The sequence below is a fragment of the Larus michahellis genome, chromosome 6, assembly GCF_964199755.1.
Source record: "Larus michahellis chromosome 6, bLarMic1.1, whole genome shotgun sequence".
Lineage (NCBI taxonomy): Eukaryota > Metazoa > Chordata > Aves > Charadriiformes > Laridae > Larus > Larus michahellis.
Genome location: NC_133901.1, coordinates 53,493,271 through 53,510,069, shown reverse-complemented (window position 1 = coordinate 53,510,069; position 16,799 = coordinate 53,493,271).

The window sequence follows — 16,799 nt, the reverse complement described above, 5'->3', positions numbered from 1 at the left end:
CCACTGTCCTTCCAAAGCAAACAAGATCAGCCGCCCTCCTGGAAGGCACATGCCAGCATTGGATTTCATTTGGCAAACTGCAATAGGATGTTGAATAATGGGGGAAATATGCCATAAAGTCAACAAGCAAAGTTTTTGTACCGCCGATATAAACAGCGGGTCACACCCTGTGCCATGCTGAGTGCACAGAGCTTCTTACTGAAGTCACGGGGCTCTCTCGGGGCTCAGCATCACGCTGGACTTTAGCCACAGCCTGCTGCAAAATGAAGAGCAGAATCCCCTGTGATTACAGCCCAACTCCTACTTCCACGGCAGAGCAGGACTCCACATGAGCCCAGTGCTCATTTGCATTTTAAAAAGAGCTGCTAATTACATTGCTACAGCATGAGCAAGGCAACAACCATGCGGTATCTGCTGCCTGAGAAACTCCAAGCATCAGGAAGCTTGTGATGAACTAATCCTCCCTGTGATCCAAGAGCAGTTGAAGCTTACCGGTCCCTGGAGGGACAATGACCTGCCTTCTCCAAAGCAACCTTCAGCTTTGAATTCCCCACCTGTGAGAGGTGTATCGTTCGCCTCAGATCCCACCAGGAAGATTTTGCAAAGCCCACTCTGCTAAACTCCTGGTCTGGGCTTTTGGCGCTCAAGTGCTTCTCCTAACTCATCCCAAACTGAACGCTGGTCCTGCCAAACATCAGGGCACTTTGGCTAAGTTCTAGCCCCAAACTACGCACTTCCAACAGCTACTCACACCTTTCACCCATGAGAGCATTTATGCACAAAGATCTGCTGCATCTTGAGTCATGGCACCTACAAACTGAGACATCGGAGAGAACTGGCGCACACTGAAAAAAAATAAAAATGTTTGGGATGAAAACAGGGAGTGGAAATGTAGTTTTCAGGCACCCACCACCACTAATGTCTGTATACGTGTGTCTGCCTCTCCCACACATTTCTAAAGAGGGGTGGAATGTATTTCTGGAATACTTGTGCTAAAAATAAACCCATCCCTGCTGTCTATGAAGAGAGGCAGGTATAGCCCTGCTTTCTGTAAGCCCATGAACTTGTGAACTGCTTAGAGGATGAATCGCAACTAGAAAGACCCCTATGGAAATCGCAACTGCTAGTGCAGGAAGGGTGGCTGATTGCTTGGAAAATCCAAACCAGGCCTCTCATATGAAAGCAGCTGGGGTTAACGCTATTCATCACGATGAATGTGCTTTACAGACTCCAGCTTTGAAAGGGCTCAAATCTTGGGATAGGCATTATGCTTATTCAAATATGATGATAATAAATACATATATTTGCAAATTCAGTGCTCAGATGAGACTCTGGGATCAGATGGCCTGTCATTAAAATAAAACCACTTCTGGGGAAAATTACTGAATAACACACAGCAAACACAACCCAGTGGCACTTAGATGTTGTTATCCTGCTCCCAGGATATTTAAAAAGCAAAAATTCCTGCTGCTTCCTTTCAGTGGGTGTAGAGCAATAACAGATCACACTGAACTTTTGTAGACGGCAATTTGGATTGAAATTCTAAGTTTATATGAAAAGAGTACACAATTTGCACAAATATGTCAATGGAAAATGAACGAATGTAGGTATAATGAAATCCATCTTTCACACACACTTGAAACTTTGCATGCTTGGCAAGGCTGAGACTACAGACATGAGAGCCTTATGCAAGAGCAGTAGTTTTCAGCCTTTTCTGACTTGTATCCCATCCCTTAACACTTTCTCCAGGGAAATAAATAGAGTTCTGCCCTACTGAGAGAGACAGTTTTTTCCCTTTGTTACCTTAGCGGCAAATCCCAGAGAAGCAGTATGCAGACCCCGAGGGGTCAATGGACCGATCACATGCAAAGAGTCCCTGGTACATGGAAACCAAAAAGTGGAACTGATTACAAACAGAAATTAAAACATGCCACCCCAGTCTAGGAAAATGCAAGAATCAAACTGCTTCAGTTGTAGAAAGTAAATGGTTTATAACTCTCATGGCATTAACAAGCAAGGAGCCTATTTAATAACCCATGAGAGCTATGTGACTATATTGAGTTTTAAGTTGCTTGTTTACAGCACTTTTCATCCAGAAGAGCAATGCAGGTTCAATTCTTACCTGGCAGCGACAGACTGAATGATTTTTTGACTGTTACCACAGTCAGCGCAATAACTTGACCTCTGGGCACCGGACAGATGAGTGCAGAGCATCGTCCGGACAGAGCAGCCCCAGGGTCCTATCAGCTGAACAGAAGCAGTGAACCAAGGACTAGAACATGTCCCGCAGCAGGACACCACCTTCAACTGCTCTGCATGTTGTTCCCCACACTTGCAGGTAGGTATTGTTGTGCCTCACCTGAAGCCTCGCAGGGCCTGCATTTCTCTGGGGGTGTTTCTAGCACCTGCATGTCTGCTCCTTGATGCGCCCAGGAGCATGGCAGCAATAAGCGAGGAGTCATTGTGCAAACCAGATGCTGCTCCACCTGCCTCCTTGGGACAGCCCAAGCCCATCCAGCTTGTTTTCCAGCATGGGGGCTCCACCTCCATGGGACGTGTATAGATGGAGTGGTGGCTGCCAGTTCTATCCCATTCCTGCAACATCAGCAACCTGGACCCAAATCCCTTCCTTCCATGCTCAAGCTGATCTGACCTCCTCTGATGACGGAAATACTCTCTGTTTCTGGGGAGGCGGCACACCACTTGTTCCTCCTCTTGCAATCTTTGCATTTCACACCTTGCTGAAGGAGAGAGGACTGAAAATGAGTTGAGGTGTCCAGTTTTGCATTTTCCTCTAGGAGGCACTGGACTTGCCTGAGCGTACGCACATTTTCTGCTAAATGTGAAAAGCATCACTGCTTCCTCCTGCAGCTGGATTTTGTGCAAAAGCTCTGGTAAGACCTACCCCCCTTCCCTTTCTGTAGGAGGCAGCAGAGACCTGAGGGTCCTACAGGAAGAAGGATTGCTATAGGTATTTTCTCACCCAAAGGGGAACAAGATCAAGGTTCCATTTTCCCTCAGCACCTCCCGTTAGCCAACACAGGCTGTGCCTGGTATCAGGTGAAATGACAAGTAGATCTCTGTCATATTCCTCTCTGCCTTTATCCTATCTGGGTCCAGCCCCTTACATACCCAGGTTTGAACCAACTTCTGTCCTGATAAACCCAGCTGAGCAGATGTAGCTGAGCTCAGAAGGGTCCCCAGCACCTGAGACCAGTAGCAGTCCTGCGGCCTCCTCCCTTGGGGACATTTCTATACCTTGCTGGAAGGTCTGCTTATCCACCTCTAGCGCAGAATTTGTGCAATGAGATAGGTGCAGGACTCATCTACAGCCTCTCTCCAGGGCTACTCCTTAGGGCTCAAACCTTGTCAGTAGCTGGAATTTATTTGTCCCAACTCCAGGGACTCCTAAAGCTCTGACAAGGAGAGAAATTCTAATTTTTGAAGTCCTGGAGCTTTCTCTATTTAGCCTTATTGCAGCTTTGAATGAAGCCTGGCAAAGTAAAAATCCTCTGCAAAAGGAATCTCTGGAAGACATTTCAGCACGGTTCAAGCAAAAAGAAATATTTTCTTGATTTCACCTTTCATAATTTTATAGCATGGTCTTTAATATAATACAATATCAAAATTGCTTTCATCCTGCCCTCAAAAAGTAGTAAAAAATACTATTTTCTAACAAACAAAATGCTATAGCTCTTCTCTGAAATCAGATTTCTCAGGAAACCAACAAACTTTGCTACATTTCAGCTTTGACTGCATTTGTGATCACTGACAAACATTGGTTCCATCATCTCTTTGTCCCTCTGTGAATATGACCTTAAATTCAATTTTAAAAGAATTTCTACAGCCTGATCAGCTCTCCCTGCTGCTGCCCCATCAATACCACCTAGACTCAGCTGACTCAGAGACAACTCGTCTGGATTCCAGCCCCAAACACTCATCCTAAAACTGGGAGGTGCCCCCCCATGGCACCAGACTGGAGCTCAGCAGCTCTTTTAATGGCTTTCAGGGACAGAAGGTAGTCTAGAAGGACTCTAAAGACACTGTCTCAGTGACAGTTTTGGCAAGGATATCAGTCACAACCACATCCTACTTGTTTCCCCCAAATCAAACTGACTTTTCAGTCAGGAGCAAAATCTTGCTTTTGCCAGTAAGACAGCCGCCTCACATACATTGATCATATCTGCAGAACCCCAAAACGATGTTTTTGTGTAACTGTTTCGCTATTAAGCACTCTGCGAAGAGCAGAACACAGATGTGATAGAAAAAAATCTTATTACAGTAAGTGTTTACACCAGAAGATGGCTAAATTATTCTACAAGTAAGGGTTTAAGGTCCTGCAAAGCACTGTTCTGTATCTAAAATAGCTAAAAAAACATGTTAGGTACCTATCTGCCCTCAGGGCACAGATTTACCTTGGAAATCTTTCCCTTCCCATCAGGAATTGTCAGTGAAATGAGCAGGAACTGACAACACTTTGCAATTTGGAGCAGAGGTTCAGCCCATCCCAGGACTTGCAATAAATCAGTCTTTCAACTAAAGGTTAAGAAATGAGTACACTTGTGACAGGTCAGATGAGGGGAAAAAAAAGCCTGTAAATAGTCTGAGTGATCTAAAAGTTAGTTCTCTTTAAAAACATCATATATAAGCCAGTGACATTTAGAGATATTAGGACAAATGCATTAGGTATTTATAAACGTAGCTACAATACATCTAATTTAAGAAAAGAGGTTGGAGGAATGTGGTGTTACTGGCCTAGTGTAAATATTTCTTATTTACAAATCACAAAGCAAAAACCGGAGACCACAGGCTAATTAAAATAGCTGGACAGCAACGATGGGAAACATAAGATGCTATTTTTAGGGGATCATATGAGAACGCAAGCAGCTAGAAGTCTAGTCAACCCCGAGGTGTCACATGGCTGCTCTGAGTCCTTTGCACTGTATCACCCCACTGCAGACAAGGTGAACTATCTAGCCAGTGCGGGTTTTGTTCCAGCCCCCCATGCCCCCATCCAGATTTCAGGCAATACTTTGCATTTTACACAACACTTTGGATGAATTTCCACGGAAGTTTCCACAGGACCACTGGCCCTGTCCTGTGCCGGGTTCCTTTGCAACTGAGGGAGGGGTTTTGGGGCAGCGGTTGCAGGATTGGCTCCCCCTGACCCTGGGAAATACCAATGTTTTTACAAGAGGAAATTGTGTTATGCTGCAGAACAGCTGGTACTGCAGAGGTAGCTGCGGTTCAAATGTGGGCTTATCTCTGGGTGGAGAGGGGTGAAGAGAGAAAAGATAAAATGTTAAAACTTGTTATATGGAGTTTCATTTTGTGGTTTGCAGAATACACTTGCTGCAGGCCAGGAAGAGGAAACAGTGAAGCACAGCAGAAGAAAATATGAGAATTTTATTCCTCAGCAGTCACTGAACTTTCAAAACATATCTGCATTATCTCAAAAATTCATAGCACTGCAGACTATGTTCAGAAAAATACTGGGGTGCAAAACGTCTACGGGCTGGAGCACTGGTGGGCAGTGAGGGGAAGGCCAGCTTGGTTTAGGAGAGAGGTTTCAGCCCAGATGTGAATCAGACAGGGAAGGAATTTATATTTGCACTTCCTCCTTCCCAAATCAGCTCTCTGCCCAGCTCAAAACCCTTCCCAGAAAAGGAGCACTGGAAACCACAAAAGGTTCTGAAAAATATTTCAGTTTTGCATATCTTGGCAGAAAATGGGCACCACTAGTATGCAAGGCACAGCAAACACCATTGCCTAACCCGTTTCCAGTCTGCTAGCGGATCAGAGCACACCAGTTAACTGTGAAAAGCAACATAGCTTTTTGCCTTTTTCCCCTTCTGATAATCCGAAGAATTATAATACTGTATTTCTAAAGTGATATGACATTAAGTCACGAAGAGTAAGTAATCTAAAATTGGCATTCAGTAAAACAGGAAGCACTAGAGAGAGAACTAAAAGTTTATGCCCAGTCTTTCAGAAAAAGCCAATGTGTAATTGTTCAAGATTTTGCTGAATGTCAGGAATGGAAGATTAACAAGCCAACAGATGGTCATGCAGTGAGATTATCAGTGTTAGCGGGAGGAATTCACGCAAACACAGAAAGGCCAAGAACAGCTAAAAAGCTGGCCTGAAAGATAGCAAATGTGCTTCTCTGCAGAACGGTGCTAAATAATAACTGAGAAGAAAGGAGCCAAATGAGGAACAGAAAGCAACCGCTGCAGAAAAGCGAGAGAGCAGAAATGCGGTAATCAGGAACAGAGCTCAGTCGTGCAGATTTGCCGCAGAAACCGGTCCCAGCTCCTCTGCCTGCAGCACACCTGGGCTGGACGACACAGCCTGGGACCTGGCTACAAGGTCCTTGGCACGATCTGCCCAGGGAATGGGGTGGACTGGAAAACTGGGGATGGATCTTCGTTCTTTCCCTGTGGCTGAACTTGGAGAATAAGATCAGAGAGATACCTCGAGCGGGAAGACAACATCAGAGAAACCCCTAAGAATCCTCCAGACCTAGAAACTATGTTGCAACCCCTTAATGAGGATTAACCAGATGAGTCCCAGGTAATCAGAGACGACTCTTAGCAGTACAGTGATTCCTAGGACTGAAATTCACTGTGCCAAATGTACTGAAGTGGCTGGTATTAATAAACTGACAAATGCAAACAAAAGAAATCTTCTTTAATCTCATTCCATTAAGGAAAGGGCATGTGGTTTGAATTATGATCATATAAACCACTGACTTCAGGCACTTTTTAAAGGTTTGTAGTTTTCAAAACTCATTAGAAAATTTATGCTGTCAGATATTTGAAGAAAAATATAATGGGAATAAAAAGATAAATATTGTCTTTTAAAAATTGTCACAACTGGTTTCCTTTAAACTTTACAAAGGCATTTTAGGCAAAAAGAGAACCATAAACCAAATAATAAAATTATTACTGATGAAAATTCTAATCCTGCAAACATGTATGTGATTAATTATCTTCCTGCAGAGATCAGAGGTCCTTCTCTTAGGAACAAAACTAAACATGTTCGCAGAATCAGGGCTGTAAGCAAATCCATAACTTCACTTGTACAGATATTCTCAGTGACTTCAGCAGAAGTGTTTACACTCAATGTAGCGCACAGACTGAAGCATTTAAGCACTACAAGCTCAAAGTGCATTTTTATTGCAATCTTTTTGTTACTGACAGAAAGTATTGCTGTTTCAAAATACAACACTAAATCCCAAATCCAGGGCGTATCTGAAATCCATTAAGAAAATGACTGTGTATGCAGGCAGGCCTGAACAAGGAGGCAAGGTTTGATGCCTCCCCTGATAACACTTTCAACAGCGTCCGTGTCATCTAGGATCACAAGTCCCATTGATTTCAATATTCCAACCCTGCCGAAGGACAATAACCCCTTAGACCTTTCAATGTCATGCATGGAAGCTGGATATTTTGGAAGTGGATGTCGACTGCAGAAGCAGCCTGGCAGATACAGCTGAGGCGGCTCCAATCAACAGAAACCCTTCCAGAAACATGAGTGGGAGCTGGAACATGCTTTGTTTGCTTATTGCTTTAAAGACTGAGTTTGTGCTGTCCTCACAGAAGGGATGTAATGAGACCTTGGACTAGTCTTTTTCCAGCCTAGTTGAGCACGACAAGCATGAAACATCTTAGTAGAAAAAAAAAAATATCCCTGTAAATACTGAAAGCATACAGATTTTTAGGAAAACAATTGAAGAAATAAATGCAAAACTTCCACGTTAGTAATGCAAGACCAGCAAATATGAAGAAAGCAAAGAACTGGTGGTGCAAATAGAAATTAGTAAAAATTAAACGTTATTTAAACAACAATATTTTTACATTATTCAACATTAGGTGCTCTGATGTAGGGTTAATTCCAGTGTCCTGATTCACATTTTCCTTTTTACCTTTCACAGCTTTACCATTTATTTTGGCATCAATATAAAAAATGATAGTCACCACATTCTCATAGTTGCCTTCAAAAATAACTTGCAGGCTCACTATTTCCACAGGATACTTCATATATAATCACACAGTCCTTATTTTTACTATTTGAGTTACATTAGTTTGTGAAGTCCATGAGATTTTAATATTAGTCATCAGGTATATTGGGGTTTCCACTGTGGCCAGTACCAGAGTAAGCAAGTGCTTAACCTTGCACTCAGAGAAGATGATCTATAAATCCAGATCCCATGTACATCCGGTCCTGTTGCTTAAGACAAAAAACCCCAACAACTGTCAATTTGAATAAAATCATGCTGCAAATTACATAGAGATTCACATCAAATCCTTCTATTGGAATGCTTTCCAGATCTCACTTTATTTAAACAACTACAACACGCTGCGTAGACATGTTGTTAGACAGATTCAGAGTAACTAAACTATATATACACTGGGAACCTATAGAAAAGCCAGGAAGAGAATCCAGCTCTATCCTCTTCCAGCATCATGGACGATTCATCAGTTTATGCTGAGTCCTAGATGGGGTAGCCTCCAGGGGAAGATTTTTATTAGCACATTCTGCCTTCTGCAAATTACTATTGTATGATCATAATGCCTTTGCGCTTTTGCCTACCTACTGGTAGTATTTAGAAAGTGCCTATTGCTCTTGAGTCTAGAGCTGCATAAACAACAACAACAATAATTAATAACTTTTGCAATTATCTTCTGCCAAATGAAATCTCATCTTCAGCTTCAACTGGATACATTCATCTGTCTTAAGTTGTTGTCTAGGGTTGCTATGCACTATCTAACTGTTGGTATGTTCCATCCCAAAGGTGTCTCTTTGGGAAACTTTGAAGCTCTATAAATAGAAGATATTATTATTATTATTATTGGGAGGGGGCAGGAATGCAGCAATTCACCCTCAGGGGACAGAGACACTCAAGAACACTTGTTTCAGCATTCCAATGCACGGATGGTTCACGATTGGTGACGTGAGGGAGAGAAAAGCTCTAGTACAAAATACCCTGTATGAGCAAGAAGATGAGATCCAGCGGATGGAATCCATCACACCCAATGCTGGCCTTTTACAAGTTTAAACCGGCCATCTAGGCTCCCCTTCTCATCAGTGGAGGCTAGCAGGCACCTCTGGGAGGTTTGAAATGCTTTTCCTCCCACAGGCAGAATCACAGTCTCAGGACATGGTCCTCCCCGCAGATGAGCGGGGAAGCCTTCCTGGCCGGCTTAGGCTGGGCACCAAGAGCTGGGACAGCTGGACACAGGTGGCAGGACTCTGGCCCCCAGAAAGGGGACTGAAACCCAGCAATGGCTGAAATCCCCAGAACAAGGGAATACAAACAAAATTTGAGGAGATGTAAAGGGAGTGGGGATACTGGGAAAGTCCTAAAAAAAATAAGAAAAGAATAAAGGGAAAACTAGGACCAGTAAAAGAACCGGCGTCATTGTTTTTCATCTAAACTTTGTGGGTCTGGTCCTATTTCTGTTGACTCCTTGTGAATTTTCTAGCAGAAAATATGAGCAGATCCAGATTTTCTAGGATCAGATCAAAGGTGCCTAAACAAATTAAGCATTCTCCTCTACGTCCCTTCATTTCAGCCTTCCTAAGCAAGCTGCACTAAGCTGTCACTCTGCCTGAGAAGCCCTGTGAAAGTCCTGCTGTGCTCTCAGCACCGGGCTGCCTTTGCCGTGAGCTTTTGCTTTCAGACACGAGTGTCGTTCTTGACCACCGCAAGGCCATGGGATTTCAGAGCTAGGCTAAAGAGAGGAAGAGAGAAGGTGGGCGCTGAAACCAAATTTGAGCAAGATGGGGTGCCATCCCCCGCCAGCAACAGGTTCACAGAAGCAAAGGGTCTCACATTTCACTTCAAAACCAGTCAGGAAACAGGGTTTCACCCAGAAAGATGAACTAAAGAGATAATGGACCCAGTGGTCCTCACAGAGCAAACCTGCCCATGCCGGTGCCTTCCTTCCCCCACGGTGGCTAGGAGAAGGACCGTGTGAAATGGCAGGGCCGCGGCGAGGGGTGCTGAGCAGCGCTAGCAGCGATGTCCCCCGGGACTGACACCTCACCCGCCTCCCTTCGCCTCACAACCACATCGCTCCCCCTCCTACATTATCAGGTGCCTAAAGGGCCTTTCAGGCAGAGCCCATACTGCTGACAGGAGAGACAAGCAAACCCTGCCTTTGCCTACAAGGACAGGTGCCGTTTTCCAGTTAAACGAGCCTTTAAGTCTGTTTCCTTTCACTGTGCATTTGACAGCCCTGGAAAAAGTGCACGTCCTCAGCTCCCAGTGTGCTGAGCACAAGGGCTGGAGGATGGCGGAAAGGGTGGCAGTGGCTTGGCCCCGCTTCAGCAGGTCTCTGCCTGGAAGCAGTGAGGGGGATGAGTACTTACAGTTCAACTCTTCATTCATCAGATTAAAAATTTGCCTTAACCGTACCTCATTCTTCTCCAGAAGAAGTCCAACAAAGCAGCTAGGGCAATGCAACCTGCCTCTGCCCAGCCGCTGGCAAAGACAACCCCAACTGACCTCTGTCAGGGAGCTCAGGGATCAGGTAAACACTCACACAAAGCACTGGAGCCAATGGTCTGAGCAACAAGGCCTGAAAGGAGGGTGGAAAATCAGTAGCCATGAGAAGTGGCCATTAGCAATTTAGGCTTCTGAAAAATGCTGCTAGTTAGAAGATCTTTGATTAATACTACTAAAGACAAGAATCCTTGCCCACCTAGAGCTAGGCATCTGCTGCCTAGTTAAAACGCCAGGATGGAAACTCTGCAGCCTCTATCAAAGGGCCAGATTTTTTTGCAGCCCTCTGTAGGGGCTGCCCTGTCCACACAATGGGACAGGCCACCAAACCCATGTGGATGCAGGTGCCACAGTTCAGCCCAACCTTCCTCATAGCAGTCTGGCATCTGTCGGGAAAAAGATGCAGGGACATCCTTTGTGCCCCCATTCAACTTGCCTTTCTGCCAGGTGATCAGCATAAACCCCAACCCTCTCCATCACACAAACCCTATTATTTAGCGTCTTGCAAGAATATCAGAAAAAATATCCTGTCTCCAACTGTGGCCAGTATTATCTTTCCACTGGTATTCATTGTGTGGCCTGTAGTTCCTCAACTCTGGAAATGGTAAAAAAAAATAATCTCTATCAGTTGTCTTTCATCTAGGCTGAAGAACCCTACTTATTTGATCTCTTCTCATGGAAGAAGATATTCTGCACCTTTCTACACTTCTTCTCTCTGTACCTTCTCTAATCTACTCTTACAACCTTTTTGAGGTGATGGTGATTACCACAGACAGTATTCAGAATAGATTTACATAGGGACACAGTCCTATTCTTGATCCCTTTCCCAGTCTTCTGTTTGCCTTTCTGACTGCTGAGCACGAAGCAGACAGTTTGGAGGCATGAGTCTAGCCTACCAGCACAGAGACACAGACATCAAAGCTAACACAGCAATACACTTTAGCAAAGCATCTTGGAAACCCCTGCTCCTTTCAGCTCTCTGCCAGGACGGCCTCTCCAGGCTACCCCATGAACGTGTGCTGCATCCACAGCAGAGTCAAGGCCTCAGTAACGCCTGATGCCATGTGTGAAATATACTACACAGTTTAGCTTGTCCATGTTCTCATTAACTACCTCCATTTCCCTATGCCTGTTATTAATCCTGGCAACTAGCGCTAACAAAAACCTATTTCTTTTTCCAATGAATTTGCCATTCATTGCCAAAGCCCCACAAATAAAGAGCACTGAACTTGTGCCCATTAATTTGCATTCAGTGGAAACTGAAGGAGTCCTTCAAATGCCTGAGCACAGGGACAAAGGAATGAGTCAGATGAGGAAAGATATTTGCAAGTACCTACAACATAGGCTGGCACTGGTCATTTCAGGGCTTGATGCTACGATCACTACGAAGGACGGCACTCTGCCAGCCTTTGATGACTTAGCTCACAGGTACAAGATGAAATTGATTGGGCATTTCTAGGTCCATATCTTAGTCCTGGAAGTGTTTGCAGAGTTACGAGTATTTGGTCTAGATTGCACCGAACTGAATTCAATCCCACCGAATGTCTTTCTGTTGGCTGCTGCTGGGTTTTGGGTTACCCAGCTAAGACAGGTGACAGCCAAGTCATTTGAGGGCTGAGGTGACACCTTACCAAATGAATTTTGCCAGTGTGTGGTGCACTGGGGTGTGTGCTACAGGGACCTCAATGTGGCACCCGTCACCCTCACTCTGGAACAGGAAGGTATCCAAGCATGGCAAGGGCAGTGCTGTTCAGGGGGAATCATCTGCACCAAGCGGCTGTGTCCCAGGGGCTGCAGCAGATCAGTTGGTGGTGGTCGTAGGTCTCTGCACCACAGAGACATCCTACTGACAGCTGGAGTCCCACAGGCTCACGAGACCTACGCCCACACATTGTGGAAAGACACCTGGGAAAACCTTCCCCTAGAAGTTCTTGCATATCTGTCACGTTGCTAATCATTTTATCCCAAGAATTATCTGTTTGCCTTGAAGTCAGAAATGCCTTCCATTTGTGGAGTTAATTCACAGTCTTAACAACACTAGAAGGCAGGTTTTTGTGGTCAAATATATTGCCACATTAATAACTTCAGAATATTACATGAAGCACAAAAAGAAAAGAAAAGAATAAATTAACAGAAGAAGCCTGCATGGCACACTAGAGAATTAAAGTGCCATTTTATTACACACACCTTAGAGTTAAAGTTTTAATTTTCTTTTAAAAGATAGCAATATATCATTTTCATGCTCTATGTTCAAAAACACTTAGAGAGGATGATTTGTTCATTGTTGCAATCTACAGGACAAACAAAGCTGTAGTCAAGTGATGTTGACCAAATCCCTGCAACTTCACAGTGATAACAGAATGGTTATTATTGTTTGTATTCATTATTGCTCTAATAAGGGACTTTTCTCCCAGGGTCCCGATGTACAAATGAATGAGTTTTCCCTAATCCCTCGTGAGCTGTTAGGTAGTCTTATTTTACAAACGGGTTACAAAGGAGGACACTGAGGCAGAGTGGGGTTACTGGCCTTATTTTCACAGGAACTGACTTTGAAACAATTCCTAGTTAGTGGTTTGGCTCGGGTCAAAGTTCTAGCTCTAAGTCGGAAGCAGCTCCAGGAATTATTCCCAGCCCCCTGGTTGGGACATGCCTCCCTCTCCCTCTCCAGATGTATGGCTGCATACATCCATACAGTACCAGTACAGTAAGTGCTGCCACTTGCGGGTTTCACTTGCTCTGCTGAGCCGGCACTAAGGAGCTTTTAAAAGTGGAAAGGCATTCAGAGGCATCTTTTTCTTTTACAAGCTGCAGACATTTGCCTCTTAGAGAAGAAGGTCACCAACCAGGCATAGAGATCTCGGTGGATATCACTGCAGCACAGTTTCGAAATGGCTCCACGATCCAGCAGCTCTCCCCACTGCCTTATATTGCAGACCAGCAGAGCTATATTTGGAGACAGACACAGGGGTTATGTTCCCAAGGGCCTCTGATGGAGTAAGTTCAGAGTGTGTTCTCATGATGGACGTGCACACATGTGCCCTAGCAGAGTAGAGGTCAGCCATCATTCATGAATATGTGGAGACCACTTACAGTCCAGTTACAGCACATGCTAGTAACACGTGTTCCCCACCCACCCACCCACCCAGCTTTCTCCCTGGTAAACTGCTACATTTTTAATGTCTCCATTAGCTCTTGGAACAATTGACAGCTTCAGATCTTCCCCTGCAATGAGCTACAATGTGGAAACGCCACACAGCTTGCTTTCAATCACAAGCCAAAAGGCTAAAGCTTTTGAGAAGAGATTTCAGTTTCAGAAGAGGAAGCCTGCCCAGTCAATGCTACACCTTTAATATAATTATTAATTATTCATAAACAACTATAAATTCACCTAGCTCCTGCAATACCATTTCTCCCTGGAAATGCTCTTGCTGAAATTGCCTGTAGGTGCCTGGATTTTTCTCTTTCAGTGCATCCACACCTAAGGCAAGGTGGCTGGCCCTAATGCTTCTATTGAGACTCAATAGATTCAGTGTTTCCTGCAGACATGCCAGCTTATCCCCAAAACATATCAAATTTTATGTTTCTTTTAGCACAATAAATGATTCTTTCATTTAAAGACAGAACAGTGCAGTTAAGTGGTTTCTACGTAAGGCAGTCAGACCTCAGTCTTCCAAAAACCACCTAAGTCCACATCTACAGCTGCAGAAGAAAAACCTGAAGCTGGCTGGTGTTGCAAAGGTTCAAAGTGCCAAGCAAATAGAAATAATATGAAGCATCTGCTCTCCTGAAATCTTGTGTTTTGAAGAGATGCTGTCAGCCCCACCAGCAATGAAAGATGTGCTCTGGTTAGAGATAAAATGATGTTTCTTTAAGTGCCGTGTGTTTCAGTCTGGGAGCAGAAAGTCACCCAAGGCTCTTAATTGAAACATCACTGACAATTACCATTTTGTTATCAAAAGTTGGCTCAGTCTTAGTGGAAAAGCCCAGCTACGGAGAGACACAAGCCTGTCCCCTCTCAGGTGGTTAAGCTCTGCAGAGCTATCAGGAATAGAAAGAGGTAAAATCATACTTCTGTCACTGAAGGAAGCCATGCACACAGTTTGAACACCAATTTAAATCAATTTAGAAAACAATTTTGTTAAAACAGATCCGTCCCTTGGTATAGTTACTTTGATTTTAGCTTGACAGCACTATTTTGGCTAAGGGACTCACTGAAGAAAGAGCAAAGCAGGTCACTGAAGCTGCAATTACACATGCTGTGCCGATTGCCGTCAAGCCAGTCAGGACATTACTGCCCAGCAGTTTTCTGGCTTAACCTTACTGCCCCATCTTCCCACTCCAGATCTTACTGGCTCCTTTGGATTCCCCAAGCCTGACTCTGCAGAAACAGCACAGACTGAAAGTCATCGCAGTAAGAACTTACACTTCATCTTTCTCAAGGAACTGGGTTAGGGAGAAACCATACATAATTATGTTGGCAGAGCAGATGGGACAGTACGCCCCTGGGTAAGTAAGTAGCGATATGTGGTAACCCATACTCTGTAGGAACTCAGACCTCAGCCTGAGCCCCAAGTTATACCGCTTAAAACTTTGCCTGTTGTTTTGACTTGCTTCAATCGTTCATGACAAACCTTTGTATAACACACGAAACCTGCAGACACATGTGCTCCTGTGACAAACTACGTTACACATTTTTCACCACCATGTATCAACTGAATCATGCTAACTGGCCATGGGCTCATTGCTGCAGCATACAGCGAATATGATGTAAAATGTGTTGGCTTAAATTCCGGTCAAATGAGTGATGTTAGACTCATTTAAGTTAAGCCACACTGACGTGTATGGACATATTGTTTGAAACCTTGCTGGCATGCTTAACCAGTAGAAGCTAGAATGCTCTGGGTTCAGTTTTAGCTAACAGACACATCTATCACACGTGGTTTTTTTAGTGAACCATTTAATTTGAGCTTTTCGGAGGCACCAGTATGTACCCAGAGGTGGAGAGAGATATTTACTGATAGGGAAAGGAAACCAAGTAAGAGAGATATTTGTGTGGTAAGCTGTGGCTAGCTGAAAGTGATAAGAAAGCTTAATAATTTTAATCCTAAACAACCGTTGCATTTGAAGTTAGAAATGAGCCTAAATGCTCATTTTCATCCTGTGGTAGTGTCAACTGCAGCAAGGCATTATAGGGAACGCTGGCTAGCCTTGGGGTAGTTGGGTAGTTATCTCCCTGTTGCTATTAAGTTCCTTTCTTGATGGTACCCTTCCCAACTGGGACACGGCATGGCAATGAACTCTGCTTCCAGACCAGGGAAAGGGTCCTCCATCATGCCACACATACAGCCTGTGGGTGCAGGCTGCATAACCCTGTCACCCTGTCAGAATCTTTCTGATACTGCTTTCAGTTCATGTAAGGTTTATCCACACTTTTTTCCAGATGAGCAAGGAGATAGCATCCTTCCTTTCATTGTCTCCTCTCCCCCTTCTACTCTCACAATTTCTGCAGGGATAACAAGTGCTCTTGCTTTTTCCCCACTTGGGAGCAAACAACTTCCCATCAGGTGCACTTTGGACAAATACATTTCAACTTATTGAAGCCTTTTGTAGGTTACCATTCACGGTTATACTCCATCACAACAAATGAATGACAAACTCTCATAAACATGAAGGAAACCAGCACAAGAGCATTACCAAAACCAGCTCACTGATATAAATCTTCAAGAAAATTCTGCTGCAGAGAAATGTTCTGGCAAAAAAACCCTAACCTCCACACATTGAAGTGTCAACCCTTCCCCACACAAGCTAAGAAAATGGGTCACGAATCCCATCAGTCAAGATACCCACCCACTAAAGGTCTCCATTCAGTCAGCTAGGCACACATAAAAAAAGATAATTATGATATTTAAATGCAGCTGGATGTAGGCAGAGAGTTTTATTTTTACAATCCTACACAGATGGAGAGAGCCCTGGGACCACTGAATGAAGTCCTGACCCTCAGTACCCAATCTATCTCCTGGATGATTCTCCCAACAGCAACAGCAGCCAGGGGAGACCTTGATGATGCAACTTCTTTCTTTACTGTGCTTACTGAATGGCTTTAGTTTTCGAGTAAGACTACAGTACCAAAAATGCTTGATGTAGGTATAACAGCGTGTGCTTAGCTAACATCTGGCTTGATGATTTCATAAGGGAAAAGGCTCTGTGAGAACATACCTCTGAGAAGGGGTGAGCTGGGGGTTGTGCATGAGGAAAGACTGCCTACATCATGCTCCCAGAGCAGGGTCTC